Source organism: Condylura cristata, unplaced genomic scaffold (genome assembly GCF_000260355.1).
Source record: "Condylura cristata isolate star-nosed mole 26May11 unplaced genomic scaffold, ConCri1.0 scaffold00001, whole genome shotgun sequence".
Classification (NCBI taxonomy): domain Eukaryota; kingdom Metazoa; phylum Chordata; class Mammalia; order Eulipotyphla; family Talpidae; genus Condylura; species Condylura cristata.
The window spans coordinates 68,908,362-68,932,679 of record NW_004567102.1 but is presented as its reverse complement, the minus strand read 5'-3'; positions in this window follow the sequence as shown (position 1 = coordinate 68,932,679).

Sequence of the window (24,318 nt, the reverse complement as noted above, 5' to 3'; positions counted from 1 at the left end):
TGTTGTTTTATTATCCAATTTATTGCCTCATGAAGTGGTTCTTTAACTTTAGATGTTATGAACCAGTTCGCTTTTTAAAATAGGGTAGATCATAATAAAGGTTGAATCAAATAGGACAGGACATAATAAAGTAAATCTCACTCCCCTCTGTGTTAACACCATTGTGGCAAAAGATATCTGGGTGACCTGTTTCCTCATCCCTGTCCATGGAGAAAGCCTGACCACTGCTGTATTTATAGTTACAGTTTGAGTCTCACTTCCCCAGGGGCAGAACTACATTGAAAATTCTATTGAATCAACTGTCTCTTTCAGCAGGGAGCTACCCATGCTACCAGCAAGCTGACTTTGAAGGAGAGCATTAAGAATTGACTATTTGTGGGCATCCCTGGTGGCACAAGGGGTTAAGCTGCAGTACTGTGAAGCAATCCACAGCCATTGTAGCATGATTTCAATCCCTGGCCAGGGAGCTGACCCACATGGTGCAGCAGACCTCTTCTGACTCGCCTTCTGTTCCCCTCAGCAGTGTGTTTCAGTCAATCCACCTTTTCTGTTCCCCACTCTGTCTCTGATGAGTCCTTTCACCACTACATCCCCTCCCCCCACCCCACCCCCACTGCATGTCTGGCCTACACCCCAGTTCCTATATGTACAAATAAATAAATCTTTTTTAAAAAAGAATTGACTGTTTTATAACTGACCAGACTCCAGCTTCTATCAACAGACATTTGCTGAACTATGTGTGAACTTCAATGAAGCATAAAAGGAAGAGTTAACTTTTCTGTTATCTTTCTTCTGCTTTATTAATGCTGAATTTTAAGCTAACCCACCAAAACTGACTATCATTTAAATTGTAAATGCTATTTTAACAAGGTGAATACAAAAAATTTTTGGAGTACTTATTTGCACTTTATTCTTAATTCTGTAGGAAGCCAAAAGAATGAGAGTAGTTTTTCTTCCTTTGACATCCAAAGAAAGTAGATTCTGACTGTATGTTCCATGGCTTCGGAAATATTTTTATTACAGAACAGAAGGTGAAGGCACTCGGAATAAACCCTTTCCTTTCCCACCAGCCCTCTGGCTTGCCTGGAGTTCTGGGAGTATAGCCCATTGGGGGAGGTAGACAACGTGGGTAGAGCTAGGGCTGGCCAGCAAGGGTGCATTGATGGTTCCTGCAGTTCCAGAGCCTACAACAGAGAGCGTAGTTTGGGGCTCATGATGCATGGGCACTCATGTCTCAGGAGAACACATGACTCCCTCATGAGGTGGCTCATAACTGACTGATGTCACGTAGATGTACTCACTCCCTTTTTTGATGATTCCTCCCATGTGGAGAGACCCCCAGAGAAATAAAGCATCTGACCTCTCTCCACTCATATTTCTTAGTCTCCCAGGAGAGGAGAAGCAACTGCTTTATGAAATGAGTAGACAGAATAAAACAGGGCTGTGCCTCCCAGGTCGTCTTCTTTTTTCCATGTTCTGCCCTGTCACTATTTCAGGCTCTGTCCCAGTATAGGGCTGCAGTGGCTTTGGCCAGGTAAGTGAGCCAGTCAAGATGGGGAAATGAATCAGTTTTGTTTGGAGGTTAGTGTTACCAAGGCAGTTGGCCATCCTGCTACACCCAGTTGAACAGTTTGAAATGGTTCTTGCTCTCCATCTGCAGTGTACCTGCACCTCTCAACTGGCTTGGAGCTCAAGTCAGAAACAAAGGTCACAAAGCCACAACACAGCACCCAGGTGACAGATGCTACTGTCCACTTTGCACGGCAGGCAAGCATTCTTTTCTCCAACACACCTGAACTGCCCACAATGTGCCAAGCACAGTTCTCCACAGGAGCAACATGACAGATGGATGTCTCAACCATGTGAATGATGTTCTGTGACCTAGAAGCCTTTTCTCTATTTGGGGGTGCCATATTAACATCAGGTCCTTAGTGATGCCTCCCAAACAAGACTAAATTTAATTTAGAAAAAAATTATACAATATTTTCCACAAGTAATTACTGAAGATCAAATCCACAATTGCTACTAATAATTATAATTTATTTAGAAAGAGTAGTGATTATTGTGAGATTTGGAAGGTGTTTTAGAGGAAACCAGTGTAAACACTAGTAGTAATTTTGCATAAAGCTATTCTATTACTCAGGGGAAAAGATCCTAGCCATAATAAGTTAGGCTCAGAAAGGTCAAGCATTATTAAAAAATAAAATAAAAGCTAAACTTTTCTCTCTTTTCTCTCCATATTAAAAAAAAAGTTGAAGTTGTTGTACAGAGAAATAAATCCAAGTATGCTAATTCAATGGTTGTCAGATTTAACATAGTGTTTACACAGCTGGATGACCAAAATACCATATTTTAGAGAAAACGACAGAATAACAACAAACCAAAATCTTGCATTTCTGTGCCTTGCTCATTTCAGAATCTCCAAGGGAAAAAAAAACTGAAGCCCCTAATATGTTAAAATTATTATTCAGCTTTTAATTCTTGCCTTTGACTGGAGCCCTATGCCAAAAACACTTCAAATGTTCCATTTTCTACCATTCACCATATGTTTGCCAAATCCAAAAGTCAAGTGCAATAAATTGTTTCACTTAAGATTTTTTTTTTAATATGTGGTAAGAAAAAGACCTATCACTGTGCCAATTTCTACCAAGCCCTCATCACTGAAAGTTGGGTTTCAATTGAATAAAACTTGTTCCTTGGCCAGAAACTCTGGCTCTGGGCAAAGTCACCCACGTCTTTGTCCCTATGATGTGAGACCTATTCCACTCCCTCTTCCCCTGAATCAGGGGCCCCCCTGACTTCCCTAATACAAAATTGCAAATTTAAGATGAGGGGCTCCCCACAAATGAATTTTAATTTGAAGATAAGAAATGCAGATGAACAGAATAAGACATGAAAATGTTACCCTATGATTCTATGTCTGCATTATAACGGCATTACTTATTCATTTACATGTCAGACATTTGTGTCTGGTTTGCCCACCAGATTAAAAATCATATAGCACAGACTTCAGTTTTGCTATACATATTCAGTTTTGTATCCCCAATACTTTGCTCAGGTCATGGCACATGGCACAGGGAGGCTGATTTACAGTTGGTGTATTAGTAAGAAATTAATATTTCACATCAGGACGTATAGCCTATGTGGTGTCTCCATTAATCTAAATTGCCACCTGTAAATTCCAACGTTGTTTTTCTCCAAAAGATGCCTTGAAAACTGGGTCTGATGAGCAGCAGGGAAATGTGACTTCCTTTGAGAAAACCACAGCTTTATTCTTTCTTTAACTGGTCCTTTTAAATCTGACGCATGGATGTATTTCTTCTCTGACTGTTGGATAAAGTCTAAGCCCCCAAGAATCTTATATTAACTCTCAAAAATTAAAAAAGAACCTTCTCTTGCTTCTAGTCACTGTAACAGCTTTTACCCCAATAATTAATATACATAGTTGCCCATTAAGTTAAAAACTCCAAATTGCATTTAGAGAAACCTTCTATACCTAACTCAGGCTTCTGTTGGGATGGAAACTTGTAATCAGAAAGGGGGCCATGATCAATCTTCTTTCTGTTTTCTTAAGCTTCTTCTATTAAGTGATCTGAGCTCTATTTGGGTAAGTACTATGGAGGTGCCAAGTTTTTTTCTTTGAGAGAACTTGTACCTTCTTTCAAAGGGCTGTTAAGAGGCCTCACATTGCTCAGTTCCTTGACATGGTGATGTGCCCTTGATGTGGACGTGGTGACCCTGTACCCTTGAAGTTCCTGATTTTTTTTTAAATTTATTTATTTATATGTACTGAACTGAGGTACAGGCTAGAGGTGCAGGGGCTGTGAGAGGATTCACCAGAGACAGAGTGGGGAGCAGAACAGGCAAATTGTCGAAGCACACTGCTGAGGGGAGCAAGGGCGAGACAGGGGAGGTCTGCTGAACCTTGTGGGTCACCTCCAGGGCGGGGGATCAAACTCGCACTGAAGCGGCTGCGGCCAGCTTGCAGTGCTGTGCTCTAACCTGCTGAGCCACCAGGGAGGGCTGGAGTTCCCGATTTCTGATATTGATGGGGTTATCTGACTTGCCAGTTCTCCTGTGTAAACCTCCTTCCAGATGGATCCATTTACAATCCTTACTGTAGACTTGGCCCACAGAACACTCAAACATTCTTGAATATTGAATATACTCCACAAACTTCCTCTTTCCTCTTCTGTCTTCACACATGGCTTTAGCTTGCCTTTTTAGGTTTGGTTTAAGGGGCATAATTTAAACCCATTCCCAAACTCTAACAAAAGCTTCATCAAACTATCCAAATGTCTTTGAAGCCCAGTCCTCTTCTTTTTCCAATGTCTGGAGTTGGAGGAAGAAAATTGCCTCCCTTGGCTAGAATTGATTTCAAAGGAAGTTCTTCTTCAACCTCCTCTAAGAGGGTTATTGAAACAATTTTCATCACCCCCCTTCCTCTCCCTGCATAGATGTGTAAGATTTTGTTGGGGGTATAGGAACATTTGCCACCTATTACGTTCCACACAACTTTTTCAGACTGGTGTAACATTTTAAAGCAAAGTTGTCTTACCTTAACAACCCAAAAAGCAGGGTTCATAGTAATCTGTTGTTCCAGTCCTGGACTCTTCTCTAATCAAAGAGGTTGTTTCTGATTCGAAATCCTGAATGAGTCTACAGTGTTACAGGTAAAAACATGCAGTGTCCAGGCAACACATGGATAGAAACTTTGGCTGATTTCAGGAGACAAAAGTAAGATTGGAAAGTAATGAATGACAAGTCACCTGAGCATGGTGAAGATAAGGCTACAGTAGAGGTGGTGGTATTAGAGGCTCCAGGGAGGCACCAAGATTGCTTTCAGCAGGGTCAAGATATAGATTCAGAAGTGAGGGGCCATGTAAGTTGGAAACTTCTCTACAGAACACTGTTGCATACATCTGTCCTTCTTCCCTAATCTCTCACTTAGCAAGCTACTGTCCCTACTATCTTTAGCTCTATGAGGATGGGAAAGAAGTAAAATAGGCACATACATGTATTTAAAGAAAGGAGATGACCGATAGCTCTGGATTTAAGGCTGTCAGAGACACTGGCACATCAGAGTAAAGTCTTATCCTTTTGTTCAACAAAATTAACATATGTGCTCTCTACAGGGCTTCCATCCACACAGACACATGCACATGCACATCCCGCACACACACTCACACACACACAAACCACAAGCCCATTTCAGAAACATCATCACAGTGGCTTTGAAAACCATGCTGACCACCTTCATTAAACTAGTCTAACTTGGTTTACAGAAATAATAAAATAAGCTAAGGATCATCAAACACCACCAAGTGGAGCTGGACAAACACCAGAGTCTCTGTGGTAGAAGTTGGGAGAACATTGGTTTCAACCTGCAGAGAGGTGTACTTAATCTGCAAACACATTGTGAAGCTGGATTCCTGTAGGGACGTCCTGATTTCCATTGTATAAAGTGAACAGAACAGTCATTTATGTATAAGAAATAAATATCTGGACCTGGAGTAATACAAACTCTGCGCTTAAGTGTCAGCTACTTAGGAACCTCTTGGGAAATGTCAGTACACATCTGGAGTATCTGAGGGGCACTACTACCTTGAGAAGTTGAATTGGGGTACCAACCTTTCCAGGCTCTGTCTCTCAGAGACATGAACCAACAGTCTAGGAGCATGTTGCTAGGTAACCAAGAGTGATTTCCCAAAATTAGTAATTAAAAGAGAAGGACGAAGAGGAATAAATAGAATGACTAATTCTAGAGAAATCAAAATTTACCCAGGAAATCCAAGAGAATAAGAAAAAAATAAAAAACAAAGAGAAGAGAGTGTGTCCTTCAACTCCTACTCTATCTGCCTACCCATCTGCCTTCAAAGGAGAAGAGTTGAGTTGTCAAAGCAAGCTCACTTGAATCATAGCTCTTACCAGCACAAACATCACTAAGATTCAAAGTTACAAGCAAGAACCCAGCACAGATGTGGCATTTCTTTGGCAACAAGGCAAATTTGTCAGACTCACCTTTCAAAACATGTCTCCTTCGCCTCATCAGAATGCATTTTGCTTTCAGATAAAACTAGTTTCTGAACAATGTGTGTAGTGACTTGTGCCCAATCCATAACCCAGTCAGTCATGCTACATCATTCCATAAACGTTGGGCTTGTTTCCAGGAAACGCTCCTGATCTGATACGTTTTTCTTCCTGGGATTCATTTTAACTTTTGCTAAAGTAAATCTTCAATTTTTTCCCAAAGAATAAATGATAGAACATCTTGGGCCCTCGCTGGTGGCGCAGCGGGTTAAAGCACAGCACTGAGGAGCCTAAGCCACTTCCACATAAGTTTGATCCCCGCTGGCTCCAGAGGTGACTGCATGGTGCAGCAGACCTCTCCTGACCTGCCCGCTGCTCCCCTCTGCAGTATACTGCATCAGTGGGCCTGTTCTGCTCCCCATTCTGTCTCTGGTGAATCCTCTCACCCTCTGCGTCTCTGGCCTGTACCCCAGTTCTATATGAATAAATAAATAAATCTTAAAAAAAATAATAGAACATATTTTGAGAGATGTATGTCTGAAATGCCTTTAGTTTACCTTCATATTGGAGTAATGATGTGAATTGTTATATAATCTCTGTTGTCTTAAATTACTGTTTTGACATCTAGCAGCTCTCTACTGTCTGTCTGATATTTAATGACCATGTCATTAAATATCATTAACATATTTACAAAAGGTCTGATTAAAATCAGCTATCATTGAAGGGAGCCTTCCCCCGTTACTGTCCCCTCAATGGGGAGCAAGTCATATTCAGGTTATTAACCTTTCCTTGTCCAACTATCAGTCCTTATCTTACTATTAACTCTCTATGCTCCATCTAAGGCCAACCTTGCACCTTGGTCATATTCTCCCTTATCTATGAAAAGTTATCACCCCAGCCGTTTCCCCCTTTCTCTCCTATATCCCTTTCAACTTGCTCTTCTTTCCTATGACACTGATGCTAACATGTAAACATGCAATAACATCTCACTTCTTAATCTCTCTTGATCCTGAATCCTTCTCCAACTCTTGTCCCATTTTATGCATCTCTTAAAAAAAAAACTCCTCCATTGAGTTTTATGCACCAGACAATGTATTTTGACTATAGTCCCCTCCTTCCATTATCTTGTGAACCCACTCCAAGTAGATGCTGGCACTAATCACCTCACCAAAACTAATCTTGCCAAGGATGCAATGATCCTTTTTGATAAATCTAATGGTAAATCATGAGTCCTCCTCTTCCTTGATTCACTACCAAATAAAATAGAGTTTTAACACTCTTAACCACTCCCTCCTTTTCAAAACATGTCCTTCACTAGACCCCCCAAGACATCACAGTGGTGTAAATTAATTTTTCCTAGTCATGGGTCTCTTATTCTCCGGGAGAATAGATACATTGAGAAGAAATTTTTCATAACGTAGATTAAAAATTATTTATAAATGAAAACATGAATGTGGGGCTGAGGAGGTGATGATTAAGAAAACTGGGAAGCAGCAATTTACTCTGCAGTGACCCCTCCACGATGGCTAAGACCCAGTGTATAGTCTAACTCCCTGGCCTTGAGTGTGGGCAGGTCCTGTGACTTTTTTTTTTTGTGTGTGAGTTGATTATGGCAAAGGTGATGCAGTCATCACTTTCTATAAGACCCTTTCTCACTAGAAAGCTGTTTGAAGTATTCTCTTTCTCTCTGCTTGTTTTGAAGAAGAGAATAGCAACATTGAGGAGCCCTTATAGTAAGTATCTAGGTGGCCTCTGGGAAGTAAGGACAGCCTGCAGCCAGCAACAATCAATACACTGGGACACTGGACCTCCAGGAAATAAGCTCTGCCAACATGGAAGCAAAGTCTTCCCCAGTCAAACTTCCAGATGAGACTTTTGGGAGAGGTTCTAATCAGCATGTTCAGCTGCGCTGTGCAGACACAACAGTCCCACTAAACGGTGAGATAATCCATGTATTTTGTTACAAACAGTTGGGTTTGTGGTAATGTGTCATGTAACAAGAGATAGCTAGATCGAGGGAGATCATCCCAAATTCTGATCACTGGACGTGTCAGAAATAGAAGATAGAGGAAATAAGGGCAAGGAATAGTAAATGAAATAATACAAGAATATTTCTAAAAATTAAGAAAAATGAAACACTTCTGATTGAAAAGCATTGAGCAGGATTAATAGGTAGAGAAAACTAAATTCACACCTATATATATGAAATTCCAACAGAACAGGAATAAATATCAGTACTTTAAAGATTTTTAAAGAGAACCTTCTATAAAAGAAGTGAGAATCAGGTGGGTATCCTATTGCCAGCTGTCTTCAAAATTCAAATTTAAATGGAATCACAAAAAAGACCATGACATGATGAACCAGAGGAGATTCAAGTGAAATAAATCAGAAATAGACAGACAAACACTGGATGATTTCATTCATAAGGGGAATATAACGAAACCAAACACAGGAATGGACAAAAGCAAGCCCTTGCCAGCTGACTTCAGAGGTTGGGGGGTGGCAAGGGGATGAGCTCAAAGAGGGGAGGGCCCAACGGACTTGAGTAGAGAATTCCTGAGGCTTCGGTGGTGCATGTGGTAACATACATTTGTAGAAATGTGACCCTCTGTCTCTAAACTGTATATGGTGCTGTAAAAACGAAAATGACCTCAGTACATATTTTAAAAGTAGAATTTAATCCTCTTGTTATATACAACCCACCTATCACTCCACCATGAAGGAAAAATAGAGATGTTCTGAGACATGCATACCCCAAAAGTTTTACCTTCTGGAAAAAAAAATGTCATATGTATTATTTGGGAAACATTTTAAATAAGTCCAAGAAAAAGGGTGGGAGGTCAAGAAAGAGGAGATTAACTTACATGTAGGCAGGCAGCAGGCCGGGAGAGCAACCAGCTCAGCAAACACAGCAGTCAAATGTCAGTGGACTCCAGCACTAGGCCTCCTTAGTGCAAAGGTTAAGGCATGTGCTTCTCTTAGGAAAATACAAAGGCAATTCATTAGAAAAGTGAAACAAAAACAAAGTGATCTGTCAGAAAGTTAGGTTAAAGTATAAAATGTCCTCAAATATGATGTAATTTTGAGCAACTGACAGAGAGCAAGAAAATAATCTGATGTTAACATTTGACATATGTTTCCCACTGGTCACAGCTTTTAGTGAACATGATTACTTCATTTAGTTCCTCTGTGAACCCAATAGCCAGAATCTCCGATTGTAAATGCTGTATGGTAAACACCAGGTTTTGAAATCAATCTATAGACAAAATATGAATAAATCAATTACACATAAAGGCATCAAAATATAAATGCCATAAATATTGAGAATGCCAAAATAAGTTTAGCTATACAAGTTGGGCAGTAGTTCAGTGATAACTGTAAGCATGTGGAAAACTCCAATAGAAACACTGGGAAGCCAGAGGAGGACTGAAAAGTTTGTGTAAGAGAAGGAGGTGCACTCTACTCTCTGCTCCTTAGTTCTGGTGTGTGAGTGTGGTGTGTGACTGGCCTCTCTTTTCCACAGGGGCTGAGTAGGGAGGGAAGAGCAGCATCTTCCGGTAAATCCTCTGAGATTCTGCCAGCCACTTCCCAGTATGCTTCAGAGAGCACCCGTATGTATGTTAAGCTGTGGGAAGTGTTGCTTCTCTAGGTGTGCGAATCTCAAAAGTTGCCATTCTCTTCCCAGTTCTGGAGGAAAGCTCTAGAAAACCTTTCTCTTCCCAGAAGTGGCTGGATCTTTTCAACCCTGAACACTCACTCCATTGGCGTTCCAGCCAAGGCAGCATAATCCCTTCCAACAATCCAGGCTTGGGCAAAACAAAAGCCAGGAGGAGGGTTGTCTTCTGGGTGCCTGGCAACCGCTACTTCCTGTGGTGCCACACAAAAGCGCCAGGGCTGGCTGAGAACACAAAGACCTGGCCATTGCCTGGAACGGGGGAGTTAAACACACCCTCGCTGCAAGATTGAAACACAAACTAATGTTTTCAAAGAATGCTTTTACATTTTTCTCTCCCTCCCACTTCCCTGACACTGTCTTGAAGTCTGAAGAGAAAATGGCTTCCTTACTCTATCCTCCCTCCAGGAAGATGTTAGCTTCCCCCAGCAAAGCTCGCATCAGTTGGTGAGGGATTTTCCCCAGTTGTCCTGGGGATTCCACAGGGGAGCCTGGGTCTACCACAAGTGGATGTGGTCAACTCTCCAACTCACCCTGGATCTAAGGGCTTGAATGCTCCTAGTCTGATGGAGTCTCTAGTAAATCATTTTTTTTTTTTTTTGGTGGGGGTGGGGGGCAATATTTGGTTTAAAAGCAGTTTAAGGGGAAGAATCATTTCTTAGGCAAAACCAAGCAGACCCCCTCACAGAATCAAGCTTTTTTCTTAGTCTAATTTTTAGTATCTTTGTGGCTAGGAATAAAAAGGAAAATGGACCTCAGCTGAGTCTGCTATCTTATCGTTTCCTTCCTCCCTCAGTGTCTGAACTCACCAGGAACACACAGGAGTTACCTCTATTCTGTTGTACATTATTCCTGCATACCTAGGACTATAAGATAAACATTTATTCCTGCATACCTAGGACTATAAGATAAACAGACACAGAGTAACTGGATCTCCTTTACCCTCAGTTGTTTCTGCTGAATCTTCCCCCAATGGGCTTAAGCACTGGGGTGGCTGAGGACTTCCTCCATCACCCGGGTTGCTGAACTCTCGTCCCAGAACCAAGAATGAGCCGTGTGTCATTGATGGGGTATCAGGATACTGTGGGTACTCTGTGCCTCAGCACTCAGCTTCCAGGAGACCCGTTGGAAGGGCTCCCACACCAAGCTCCCCAGAACCCAGAGGATAGTCCTGGTTTACTCCTAGTGAATTACCCTCTATCAGAGCAGGCAAGATCTGGGCCTTGGGATTCAACACATCTATGCTTTGCCCCTGTTGAACTAAGGAAGTGAGCACAAGCTTCCTCACCCCACTTCTTTTCCTTGCACCATCTTTAGTAGACTGCTAAGGTTGGCAGATGACAAACACAAGGTTCAGTGAGTGTGAACAGGCCAAATCTTGTGGGCCAGCTCATTCAACAGCAAAGACACTCACCTTGGGACAAATACAGGCCCCAGTCTTCTTGATTTCTTCTCTTCACGAGAGAGTTTAAAGAATTGGCCTTGTGTCCTCTTGCTAAATATTGCACCAAGTGTCTGTCAGGAAATTCAAAACATTTTATAGGGGGTTTAAAGCATAATTTCAATACCCACTGGTTTTCCACAAGTCAACAGTGACTTAATGAGTGTTCTCATCACCCCTGTTCACCAGCTCTCCAGAAGGGGTAAACAAACCCTTGTCAAAAAAATCTATGGTACCAACTTGATGAGCTATAATCAGCCATGAATTGGACACAAATTCAAAAAACATTTTGCACAACTCTTCACATGCAGTTGTTAAGAATTTTATTCTATATTATGCCATGTAATAAATACCACATTCTGCATATTCCTATAAATCATTACTATAAGCCCCCGTTGGCAGAAAATTCAGTCTCATTTATCTGGGGGTTCTTCCTCTCCCAGATTGAGTGTATGATAATGATGTGGAAGTTTCACACAATTCACAATATTAAAAAGGACCCTCTGGTCATCAGCCTACAATAGTCATTGTGGAGGCTTCTATAAGTCCCATCATCTGGGACTTATAATCAGACTTATAATAGTCTGTCAGGCCTCCCTGAAAGTCAGCAGGCCAGTCAGCAATGAGTCACCTGCCAGGGCCCCTCACTCAGGCTCTGCTGCTCCCCCTCTGTGCTCTTCTGTCCTAGGTCCTGAGCACATATACTGAGCATTGTCTCTAGGCTCCACGATGTAGCTGAGACTGACTTACCAAACCTGTAGATAGTGTAAACTCCAAGAATAACTTCCAAGAGCTCCCGCTCAGGCATTCAGCCCTGGCTTCAATTTATCTTCTCCACCTTCCAAAGCTCTGCAGGTCCGGGAGCCAACTCATCCTGCTGCCCCGACTCCAGCGGGTATCCCTGTGCACATCTCTGCCGCTCATTCCTGATTCCTTCTCCAGAGTCCAAAAGGAAAACATCTTCCCTCCCTCCAATGTCATCCTTGATCTGGGGATTTTCATTTTTCGGTTTCTAGGTCTGGGTCTCAGGATGGTTGTAATTTCTACTTGCTTCCTGGAATGCAAACCCACCTTACTGAATGAAGGAGCAAAGTTGACTTTATATTTCACACGTCAGTACACTCGTTACCCGGAATCATCTACAAAATATTCCGTCTGCTTCCAACCTTAGATTACCTTTGCTTTAGATATATTAACAAAGGCAAGAAAGTGTATAGGGCATACTCAGATGATGATTGAAGTAAGATGTTTCTCAGAATGCTTTGTCAAAAAATTTACTCATCATTGGCCCTCTCTTGTGGTACAACAGGTTTAAGTGCAGCTCTACCAAACTAGCCGCAGGCACCAAACACAAGTTCGAATACAGACCAGCGAGTGACCCACGTGGTACAGCAGACCTCTCCTGTCCCGCCCGCTGCTCCCCTCAGCAGTGTACCACATCAATCTGCTCATTCTGCTCCCCTACTCTGTCACTGGTGAATCCTCTCACACCCCTGCACCTCTGGCCTGTATCCCAGTTCTGTATGCACAAATAAAATAAATCTTTTAAAAAATTACTCATCATTTAATTTCCTGACCATGGGGAAAAAAGGACTGGTTTGGACAATTTTAGTCCCCTACTATGATGTTCAAATGTTTTTGGCGTGTACAGAAAGGACATAAAAGAAACAGAAAATTATATTTCCTAGGGCTTGCTATTCATTTTCATACTGTTCCTGACCTGCCCCTTGTCATGTGTGAGGCACATTTAGGGTGCAGGACTCTACAGCATCTCAGGTCAGGTCTAGCAGCACGAGCAATTTGGAGCCAACACGCTTTTTGATTATTTGAATGATCAAAAGTAATATGAAACTAATCATTCCATTTCATAAAATTAATGGTGTCCTTTATAAACTGAAGTTGCAGAGTAACTCACTATGTAGTTAATTATGCAATTATTTCATGCCTCACTATCTCTACTTGTTAAAGGGACACCCTGAAATCCCTATAGTCTCTGGGGTCACTTTCAGACTTGGGCATATCATTACAAAACTGAAGAAAAGAAATGATTGGAAATCCATTTCCTTAACCATTTGCATAAAAAAATGTCTCCTCAGTGGTAGAAAGGACAATCTGTTGGTTGAACACTTCAGAAAAATGCAAATCTCCCTATTTTTGGGAAACTATTCAATAATAAAAATATCTGGACATTGGTCTTTTTCTGAAAGTCACTCCATCTTTGAATTAACATACTTGTTAAATCCTTTACATTCTGTTTCTTAGGTGTACAAATCTTTGAACCTATGTTTTCTTTTCCTTTATTGTCAAATATTTAAGAGGAGGGAGGATCATTTTAAAAGTAGGAGAGAATTGTATGTATGAGAGCAAATTATCCATTAAATGTGATGAAGCTGAAATTGTGTGGTGAACTCAAACACTAGTTCCTGCTGGGTTTGGTGACTGAGTACTGGACAGGGTCTGGCAGAGTCAGTTCCACCACTGTCCTGCCCAACCTAGCAGTTGTGCCATCATCTGCTGGTATCTTCAGGAGGCAGCTAGAAGGTGCTAGAAGAAACTGCCTCATGAAATACTAGTACTTTTGTTTCTCTAGAGAATTTCAAAAGGTTCATCTGTTGGGTGCTATCTATACTCAGGATAATAACGCTTTTACTTCTTAAGAAATTCATTAGAATTTCTTCCCAGAGTGAATCCTTCTCTATGCTGGAACATTTAGGAATAAATTAATGCTGAGGGATAAATTCTTCAACCCAGATTCTGCCTTAAAGATCAGTTAAAACAATAAAATAAGAATCCCTTGTATGAACCTACAGAGGTAATCTACAAAAAGTAAATGTCATTACTAAATGGTACTAGGGCTCTAGAAAATGATGAAAAAAATGGTTATCAGATGTGTGCAGAAGAAAACAACCTTCATCAAAGGTGCCAGTCTCTGGGTCTCACATTTACAAAGCAAAGATACCAAAGTCAAAAGAGAGGTCAGGTACAAAGACAATCAGTGTCAAAGTCTGTAAAAGTCTTTGATTCTCCCAGAAGAGTGCCTCCTTCATCCTCTAGGCTTGTAGCTTTGTATTGTGCTAGGTACACAGTAAACACATAATATTTCTATGGCTGTATGGGTGAGGTTTGGAGTTTTTATTTGTTTTTGATTAGATAACATTGGCTTACATTATTGTACATGACTTACAGATATAGGATCTCCCTTTTCAGGTATTTTTTACCACACAAACCCCACCACCACCACTACCACCATGGAAAACTTTTTTAATGAACGTCCCTATCATCTTTACTCCCAGGCCCAAGTATACCTGAGCAGGCCTAAATAGTACATAAGCAGGCAGCCACAGAGGCCACAAAAACTGCACAAAATACTTGGCAAGAACAGTTTGAAGGACTGATGTGGTATCTCTTTCCCCACTAGACGCTGGCAGCAACTTCATGGGCTCCTCAGTCCCTTGCAACTGGAAATCTGTTCTTCCCTTCATCTATCAAAAGAGGGCAGCAGAGAAGAGCAGATTCAAGTTCAAGGCCTGCTGTGAGCAGTCACTTTATTCCCAGATACGACTTTAAGCAGATTTCTCAAACTCTTCTAAAATTTAATATGTGTGTGTGTGTTTGTGTGTAGAAAGTAAGAATATAAAATTAAAGAAGTTGAGAGATAGCCACAGTGCAACTGCTGAATCTCTACACTGAAACATTTCTTAGCTATAAGATGTGTTTTCGTATCCCAGGGATAGTATATATATATATACGGAGAACTTCCCAACATTTTGATCAGTGAAAGAGCTCCCTCTTTTTTAATTCCTTGGAATTCATGTTGAAAATCTGAAGGGACACTGAAGCTCTGTGAAGATGAATCCAGAAGTGCTGGGCTAGAAAATTCATTCTGGGTTATAGCAAAGTAGATTCTTTCAACTTTAAGGAATCAACTGTATTTGCCAACAGGGAGAGACAGTCTACATCTTTGACCACTGACATTTTATAGAGTAGATGTTCCAGAGATGGAACTTAAAAATATATAGTTATATCTCCAACTTTTTTACTAACCTTTTCTTTTCTCACCTTGTCTTCATCTGAGAGTTAAAGATCTCACCAGGGCCTCCTGTTGTGTGTGTGGCTCTGTGAAATACTGAGTCAGAGCTGCTATTGTAAAGGCTGGAAATTGCTAGGCCTCTCTGGTTTATCACCAGTTTATACCAGTTCTCATTCTACTGTCATGCTGTTTCGGTCCTGATGTAGAAAGAGAGAGCTTGGTTTGAATGGATAGACAAATAGAGCATTAACTTGATTCTCTTCTAAGTTGTTGCAGATGTGTTGGTGAGTAGAGTATATCTTTATAATACTTGGACAGTTTTAAGATGCTTTCAAATACTTTATCTCAACTAAAATCCTCTGCAAAGTTTTATGTGAGAGAATCTTTAGTCTCCAGTCAACATGAGCTAAAAAATGAATTGGTTATTAGACTTGGAGTGGTTTTCAGAACCAGAGGGAAAAATAAGAACAAAGTCTTAGGGGAAAAATCAGAAATGTTTTAGAGAAATAGGTAATAGAAACTAGCGGATGGTCTTTTCTGAGTTTGAAGATTGAGAACAGTAACTATTGCTCAGAAGCATAGACCTTTTGTCGCCTCTCAAGACGCACATCCCTAGGACAGAACACCTGATTGAAATGGCAGAAAGTTGCAAGTCTACTCAGTGGTTTGTGGGTAGTATATGCAGATTACTTACAAAACAGCAGAAACTTTTCCCAAAAGAAAATTATAAGAATATTAGCAAAAAAAAAAAAAAATGGGTTTGACTGCTTAGCAAAACATTTGTGACTTTAGGCAAAGCAAGAGCATAGCTTCCCATTTAAGACATGAAGAAACTAAACCTAGAGAGAATACTTAAATTATCCAAAGTCATGTGGATAATAAACAAAAATTCCAACGTTAGAATTTATATTCTATTTATTTTGAATCAGCCCTTTTTCTATCATTACCTTTACTTCTGTAGTGTCACTTAGAGGCAACAACAGCTTTCTTTCTTTCTTTTATGATATAATAGTTTATTTTTACATCATTTTGTGCCTTTTTCCATCTCAGTTGTAATCCCCTTGGGCTTCCCATCACCAAATCACCCATGTGCCATCACCATAGTCCAGTGCATTTCTCTCCCCACACAGTTTTTGATCCCATTCCCCACTCCACCCCCATGAAATGTCTCTGGTATATAGCTGTTTGTTATTATTATTATTTTCTTACCTGGTCTGTTATATTCCTGCTATGAGATAAACCATCTGGTATTTTTCCTTTTCTTTCTGGCTTATTTCACTAAGCATGATCTTTTCCAGCTCCATCCATGTTGCTGCAAAAGGCATGTGTTTTGTTTTTTGGTTTTTGGTTTGTTTTTTTTTTGGTTGCTGAGTAATATTTCACTGTGTATATGTACCACATCTTTTTAATCCAGTCATCCACTTTTGGACATTTGGGCTAACAACAGTTTCTTTATTGAAGATCACTATGGTCAGATTCTGTTCAACAAACTTTCAGCATATTAATTTTTTAGTCATTTTAATGAGGTAAAGGCTGCTATTACCCCACCTGAAAGATGAAAAAATGAGGCATAAAGAGGTTCCAGAGCAATAATAAAAGCCAAGATTAGTTTTAGAGCTAAATTTCAAAGTCATGTTATAATGAAACAACAAGTCAGTTTGAAGTTTAGTTGTTTATACCCTCTTCTCTGCCCTTTTGCTTGTACTTAGTACAGCAAATATTGTATGAATGACTCAAGTTTTCTGCTACCATGTTAGACTCTGGTGGAGTGACAGTGAGCAAGGTGGTCACAACTTGCCATCACAAAGTTTACAGTCTAGTAGGGAGAACAGATTGGTAAATCATTACAGGGCTCTACACTGAACCCTCTTTCAAGACTGGCCCTCTGTGCCATGGAAGCAGAGAGGAGCTGCACTTGGCCCAGACTGGGGAAAGAGGTCAGAGAAGACTAAAGTATCTAGCCAAGAGAAATGTTAGGAGTGGGGAGGGATGCCAGAGATCACACCACCTAACCCCTCATATACAGAAGGGCAAGTATAAAATACAGCCAGGCCTGGTAGAAAACCAAACTTCCAGCCATTCCCCAGGGCTATAACATTCTACAGCTCTTCTTTACCACATGATTTTCCTTTGTCTTGCTCTCCTTTTGCTTGTTATTTTTGGTTTTGTTTAGTTCCTTTGTTCCCTTGATCATAACTCCACTTTGCACAATCTTTGGTTTTCCCTGGCTGTGATCCCAGTCCTTACACTGTATGCTCTAGATACCACTGTTGTGGGTACTGTAGAGTGGTGTCTCAACCTCCATGGTGCTCCTGTCATTAGGGAAGCTAGAAGACTTAATTTCCCAGTTTTTCTTGTAATCAAACTCTACACTTCAGTTAGTTACATCTGCATGAAGATAGATAAGAGAAGAAAGTGATTTTCTCTGTCTCTTTGGGGGATTTTCTGTTAGCTCATGGGATCGGGCAGATGTGAGATTTTCCAGAGGCAACATCCCAGCACCTATAGCCTCCTGGAGAACACAGTTAGAGTTCAGTCTGCTTCCTGCATTTAGGCGATGCATTCCTGAACTCATTGCTCCATTAGAAGGCCCTAGAGGAAAGTGCTTAGCTGATGAGTCAGCTCTGTATTATTCTGGGAGTCATTACTGGAATCTGATAATTCAAACCTTCTAATGATTTTATAAGCACCCAGTCACCTACATTAACTCCCTTTCTGCATGGAATTCTGGCTGAAAACTAGTCCCTAATTAAATTCACAGAGAATGAATCTTAAAGACAGGGTCCTGGGCTTTATTTAGCTCCATGAGCATGACAGAGCTTGTTCTGGTTTGATAGTTGTACTGAGGGTGAGACTAGGGTAAAAAGGATCAGGTCATTGGTAGATTGACCTATTTTAGAGCCAAAGAGGGGACTAGATTTTACAGATGGAGGTTCAAGAAAGGAAGTGTAGGAGATGGTTGGGAGAGGTGAAGTGAAACCAGTCCACAAAGGGGATCTTAGGTCATCCCAAAGAGTGTAGAACTAGTCCTTAGACTATTTGGAAGCTGATGAAAGGTTTAAAACAACAAAAAGTCACTTAAGGTTATAGATTTTAAAAACAAGCTTCTTGGCTGCAGTATGAACAATGGGCTTCCAGGAACATGAATGCAGGCTGAGGCTGATTAGAAGCTGCTACAGCTGTCCACATGGAGGTGTTGAGGTCGACGCGATTTACAGGGTGGTAGTGGGCCTGGGCAGAAAGGAATGGCTCGGAGAGATTTTTAATAAGCATAGTCATCTGGGAAGAACTCTATTTCCTAAACCAATCACAGGGTCAGATTCAAGTTTGTGGGGCCTGACGTTTATATAAATTAGAGGATTTGTATTTTAAAAGCTAATGCAAAATTTGGTATAAATGTAAAGATTTGTTCCAATAAATAGCAAATGTTAAAAATCTTTGGTATTTTATATACCACAAAATCCAGAGATTGCCTGAGACACCTCTGTAATACTGTTCCTCCCTCTCCCCAACACAATGTGTATGAACCATCACTTTCTCCAGAAAAAATAAAAAGAAACTGCCCTGCTCTTGCAAGGCTCTGTTCCATGACTCATATATTCTTGGAGCAGGGAGCCAAAGGACAGTCACAGTGAAAGTCAGCCTCTAGGCCTGTCTTCATCACTGTGGGCCCTGAGTGAGAATGTGCACTGCAAGTTGGCATAGCAGACAGCAGGAGGAAGCTCTTCCTTTATCAGTTGAGCTAGCAAGAGCCAAACTCCACGTTGACATGCCTATGAACTCCCTAAATAGTGGCCTTTATCTTTCCAACTGCACTGACTGAAGCTGGATCCCAAATATTCCATCGTCATCCCTATGTCACCTGACACAAGGGAAAAGTGACAAAGAGGATTCAGCGTCAGGAGGAAAGACTAGTCGTCTTTGCTGCTTGCGGCTAACTATTTCACTTTTGTCAATTTTACGAAAACATCTGATCCTAGACATGCTTTGCTGAGCCACTCCAAGGGCCACAAAAGGACCGGTGTGAGTGGGGGGCTCGGAAGCATTACCTCATCAGCTTCATGATGAATCTTTACAAAAAGGGACTCGACAAGGGGAATGCAGAAGCCAGTTCCAACTTGGAGGCTCTGAAGTTAAAAGTCACTCTCGGATCTTGCTCTGAACTGGCGCTGCCACCTGGCACAACACTCACAGCATGTGTGGCATCAGGGGACATCAGACACCACAGCCAGAACCACAGCCACTGACTTCAGTGGAGCGGGCCAGGGTGTCTTGCTACTTCATGCCCCAGCGTCTGATGCACACTCCAGCGTGTGTGATCTGATTGACTGAACCCGGTCCTAAAGGGGGCTTCCAGCTTCAGTGGGGGGGGGGGCTGTCCTTCTACCCAGGAGGGGGGTTCTCCAACAGGAAGGCTCCTCAGATCCTGGGCATTCTGCAAGGATGATGAAGATCCATACAAGCAGTGGGAAGTCTACTAGTGCTGAAGTTGTAGTTTATCCCAAAACTGAGCTTGCTCTTTTACATTCAGTTATCTCATTGCCCCGAAAATTTCTCAAGTTATTCAGATTATTGGTATTTGGAAAATGATGTTCAATGCACTGCTCAACTCATTGACCCTAAGGAGACAGGTAGAGAAGATGAGCCCGAGCCCCCAAGTCAAGCCAGACTGCGGCCGATCCCAAGCCAGTGTTATCACAACATGGTAGCTAAGAAAGGCGAACAGAGAGGTCAGTTTGCGTCACTGAACAAGTTTTGTGGATGGCACCATCCAAAAGCATGGTGATAGTACTGAAGAAGATTCTAAATTAGAAGTAATCTATTTGGAAAAACAATTAAGTGGAGAAAGGTGCTTGCCAGTAGGGAAGCAGCCTTAGACCCAACTGGCAGCGTCCTTTAAGGCAAGATTTTGATTTGAATAGACTCATCAATTGCCCAAACACACTTTTTCTGCAATTTGAAAAGCTGCCCTTCTTTGTGGCATTTTAACTACCATTTTCTGATATATTTACTTGATAAATAAACTAACTTCTGCTGTCTAGGAATAGGAATGATGAATGGGAATGACGTACTTATAGTTGAGCGATGTCTAAATTGCCTAACAGTATGTAGCAGTCTTAAATTTGAAAACCTTTCTTTAGGTCTATACTTATTAGATATTATAACATTAAAAAAAAAAACACTTTGTTCTCTCAAAAAATGCTTTATCTTTTTTTTGTTTTAAAGATTTATTTACTCATACAGGACTGGGGTACAGGCCAGAGGCTTCACCAGAGACAGAGTGGGGAACAGAACAGGCTGAGTGAAAAGTACACTGCTGAGGGGAGCAGCGGGAGGGTCAGGAGAAGTCTGCCGCACCATGTGGATCACCTCCAGGAATGGGGATCGAACTCTGCTGAAGTGGCTTTAGCTTCTTAGTGCTGTGCTTTAACCTGCTGTGCCACCAGAGAGGGTCCTATTTACCTTTTTTTGAGGTAAAAGCGTCCAGAGTTGTGTATGTTGTTGAGGTACAAGTTCACAACTCTTCAAATGCAGGTGTCACACCATGACTTGCCACCCCCACAGGTTAGTTATTTTTATTCTTTCCATGTTCTTCTCCAGTCCCTTCAAGATGCATATACACGGCTCTCCCTGGTAGAGTAATGAGTTAAAGGGCAGCACTATAAAGCTAGCCACAGCCACTGCAGAAAGAGTTCGACCCCCTGGCCAGGTAAGTGGCCCACATAGCACAACAGACCTCTCCTGCCTCACCTGCTGCTCCCTCAGCAGTGTCTTGCAGTCTATCTGCTGGTTCTGCTCCCCACTCAGTTTTTGGCAAGTCTTTTCACCTATCACTCCTCTGGCCTGTACTCCAGTTCTTGTATGCATAAATAAATAAAATCTTTACAAAAAAGATGCACATACATCTTAGGAAGTTACTGTAGTGGTCACCAGCAAGCAGTTTTCCACTCTGATTTTCCCACTTCAAACAATAGAAACACCATTTTTTTCTTGAATTACTAAATTGTCATTTTCATGATTGATTTTACAATTTTATATCAAGAGAACATGCAATGAACTTAATCATATTTCTTTTGTAAGTTGAGGACTAAACTTATCTGTGCTATGATTAGTAACACTGTAGAAAGAATTATATTAAACATTTTAGAAAAAAGTGTTATTTAGATAAGATAAACAGCTAAAATACCAAATACCCGTCAAAGAAATCATACCAGGATGAGTAATTTTATTAGAATATGGTTAGCAGAGAGCTGAATTTGTACCTGGATATTTTTGTCTAGTGATAACACTTCCCTATTTGTGTTTATATTATAAGGAACCACTGTAGTATAAATACTCGGGAGGTACAGTCCATGTAAACATATCGCAATAGGCTACACCACAGAGAAGCAGTGGGGTGTAGTGAAAGGCATGTGGATTTTGGAATCAAACAGACTTGGACTGCTGTGCTTTGAAATGCTATGTTCCATGAAAAGACTTGTACAAGAATGCTTACGACAACTTTCTTTATAACAACCCAAACTGGAAACAGCCCCATTTACCCATCAGTAAAAAAAATGGACACACTGTGGTACACAATCACCCAGCAATAAATAGAATGAAGTAATCTACACACAAAACCACTAAGTCTCAAAATTATTGTGTTTAGTGGGAGAAGTCCTATAAAATAATCCCATTATTAGGTAGAGGTAGAATAGGCAAAAGAAGCCCAATGTTTAAAAAAAAAAAAAAGATGTATTACTTTTAGAAGTTGAGGTGGAAATCTACTCAGAAAAGAGAGAAAGGAATCCTCTGTGATGATAGTCATGTTTTGTAACTCAGTAGAAGTCTGGACTTTACAACTGCATGTACTTTTCTGAATTCATAAAATCTCTAGGATTTTGCACTTTACTGAATGAAAAATTTGCCTCAAAGTAAAAATGCTACCTAACTATTGAATTCTACATAGCAATACATATACTGAAGTATTCCAACTTACTGTGAAGAGCATACAAATTAAAATAAATCAATAGATGTAAATAGGGTTCAATTGAAAATTTTCATGCTAAAGCATTGGAAAAGGGATTTTTTTTAAAAAAACATTGGACAAGTTTCATACATTTTTCAGCTTTAATTTCTACAAAGTTGTAAAGTTTATGAACACTTGTCATTGGAATTTTAGTCTACAAGATCAAATAATTAGCTACCTATAAGGGGAAGGGGGGAAATGATGGGCAATCAGATTAAAGGGCTCAATTGTAAATGCCAGAATTGCTTTCATGGTGAACATAAGTAGTATATATAGATGTGTCTATAGAGAGATGTGTACATATAGAGATAGTTAGATAGAGGTATATACCTGAACCTATATAATAATGTTATAAACCAAATGACACCAAACAAAAAAATAATAATTAGAAAGTGAAAGTAAACTTCCTGGACAAACTATTAAAGTGATAAAGAATAAGATGACAAAATAAATTATACATATTTTTAAAAAGAAAAGAAAAATTGTCATGAAAATAAGCATGGTCTACAGTAGATGTTCATGTGATGTTGTTGCTTCTCTTTCACACCCTCTTATGTAAGCTACCTGGTCAATTTCTAAGCCATGATTCTCTCTTTTTTAATATGCTGACCTTGCCTAGGAGCAGGGGGTGTAAATGTTTGGGAGCAAAATGATTGGAGTTGTGGAGAGTGATGTCTGTTTGTTGATTATATATTCCCTGCATGGAAGAATAACTTTTAACAATGGTAGTGACTCGAACTCCATAGTGGAGAAACAGAAAGGAAAGAGGTTGGACAGTGTTACAGGCAATTGTTAAGTGGATTTTGATGTCTAAAAAGTATTCAGCTCACTAGGAACCCCCTTTGTGAGCATTTTTTAATTTAACAAATATTTATTGAGGGGTACACTGCATGTCTGGCATTGTACTAGGAACTGGGGGTACAGTTTATGTTCTGGGAATGCTAAAATTGGTTGAATTACAGCATTCAGTCCTTCCTTTTAGCTAGTGAATAGTTACTGAGTGTTTTTTCTCTGCAGGTCACTTGGAATATCATAATGAGTCAAAGGAATGTCATCCACACTCTCCTGGATGTTTCCATCTGGCAGAAAATGCAGATTTAATCAAATCAATGCATGTAGTAACTATAATAAATACATTGCACATAAGCAAACTAGTGTGAAGTACATGGTCCCTAAAGACATTAGGTGAGAAACTACCCCTTTCTAGCTGGGTGAAAAGAATTTCTACCCACACTCCCTTCCTGCAACCTTTTCACTGAGTTAAGAGAGTACAGTGAGCCCAGAACAGAGACGGGGTAGCCAGCCACCCAAGTAAGACCAACAGCAGAGCGAGGCACAGGTGGGTGGCACAGGAGACACAGAAGCCACTTGTATTGTTTGTTCTGCCCTTTTGATTGTTGAGTGTATGGGGCCTGAAGAGTGTCTCTGAAGTTCAGTTAGAAACCAAAATGAGAACAGTAAAGAACTCTGAAATTCTGTTAGTTTTCATTTTAGTCAAAGGCTACGCAAGAACCCCAACATTTCCATGGTGCCAAGAAGTACAGGAGACACAGGGCACCAGGTCACTAAACAGAATAATTGCACGACTCACCCAGGACAAGAACAAGCGTCAGCTAAGGTCATCAACTCTGAGCAGAGAAAAGATAGAAGCAAAGTGAATATGGAGAGCGGATGGGGCATGTGTGTCTCGCAGACAGATTACGGCGCCTACAATCCTAACACAGTCTGGAAACAAATTGAAGACTCATGGCATGACACAATCTTCAATAAGGACAAGCTGATCTGTGGGATTCTGAACTACTCACCTCCATCAGAAAGGGACAGGACTGTGCCTGGAGACCTTTCATTTTCCAGCAAATTCAGCAGACCCACAGCAGGTGCTTAATAAACACTGGTGGACTTATCTCAGGTTCATTTCCATTTGCTAGCAGTTTCCCTGAAAGACAAAAAAAAAAAAAAAAAAAAAACAACATATAGGAGGATCTAGCGATGAGCAAAGGAGATAGCCAAATGCCAAGTTCATTTAGAGTTTTGTTACAATCCAGCCAAAATGCTGAAAGTGAGTCCTGAGTGATTCAGCTTCTGTCTAGACAAACACAAGCTCTCTTCTCCGTCCAGAGGAATGGCCAGAAGGA